Genomic DNA, 697 nt, shown 5'->3' with positions numbered 1-697 from the left:
CTAGGCGAAGAAAACTGATTGTGGGTTAGCGATTGCAATTTAATTATTTCATTACGGGAGTGCAAATTGATATCAATCTCTTGAAGAATTACATTATCCGAAAATGTTCGCACGAAATTTTTCCAAATCCGGAAACTAAATACATCCAAAGGTTGAATCATACTCGTCTTCTTTGGAATGGTTGCAAATTGTACCTCTTTATCTTATGGAATCAACTGCTCTAGCTGGCTTGGGCAGTGTCCCGTCCATGAGTCGAGTAGAAGCATGCTTTTACGACCAGTATTCGGTAAATAGACTTTGCTGAACCAAGTCTTGAAATGTTCAGACGTTAGTTTTCCTGATTTTGAAGCTTCGACGTAAATGTTAACTGGACGAAATAGGGTTTTTAGCACCCGTGGTCCAAATGTTCCCGTAGATTTCTTCAAAACTATATACAGTGGTGAAAGAAGACGTCCGTCTGCCGAAATAATCGGTATTATAGTGTAATTATGTGCTGTAGAAGATATCGATTGAACCAGTGCTTCAATTTTTTTTAGTCCTATGTTTGCCAATGTTCGTCCAGAATGTAGTTCAAGATTGAAGCCACTCTCGTCTGCATTATAAATTTCTTCAACTCCAATAGCTGGGATATTAGATTTTACATTTGAAACAAACGATTTTGCGACATCTTGTAGGTTGTCAATATCTTGTAGTGTTA

At 37.6% G+C, this 697-nt stretch overlaps 1 protein-coding gene across 3 annotated transcripts in view; it reads left to right on the top strand.

The window, feature by feature from the left end:
- The window catches only part of LOC105456475 (caskin-1), a 43,065-nt gene that overhangs the window by 33,610 nt on the left and 8,758 nt on the right, over positions 1-697 (top strand). The window lies entirely within an intron of this gene.

The sequence above is a fragment of the Wasmannia auropunctata genome, unplaced genomic scaffold (assembly GCF_000956235.1).
Source record: "Wasmannia auropunctata unplaced genomic scaffold, wasmannia.A_1.0 LD335660.1, whole genome shotgun sequence".
NCBI classification, from domain to species: domain Eukaryota; kingdom Metazoa; phylum Arthropoda; class Insecta; order Hymenoptera; family Formicidae; genus Wasmannia; species Wasmannia auropunctata.
The sequence above is the reverse complement of the archived record's forward strand: the minus strand, read 5'-3'. Positions and strand labels throughout refer to the sequence as shown.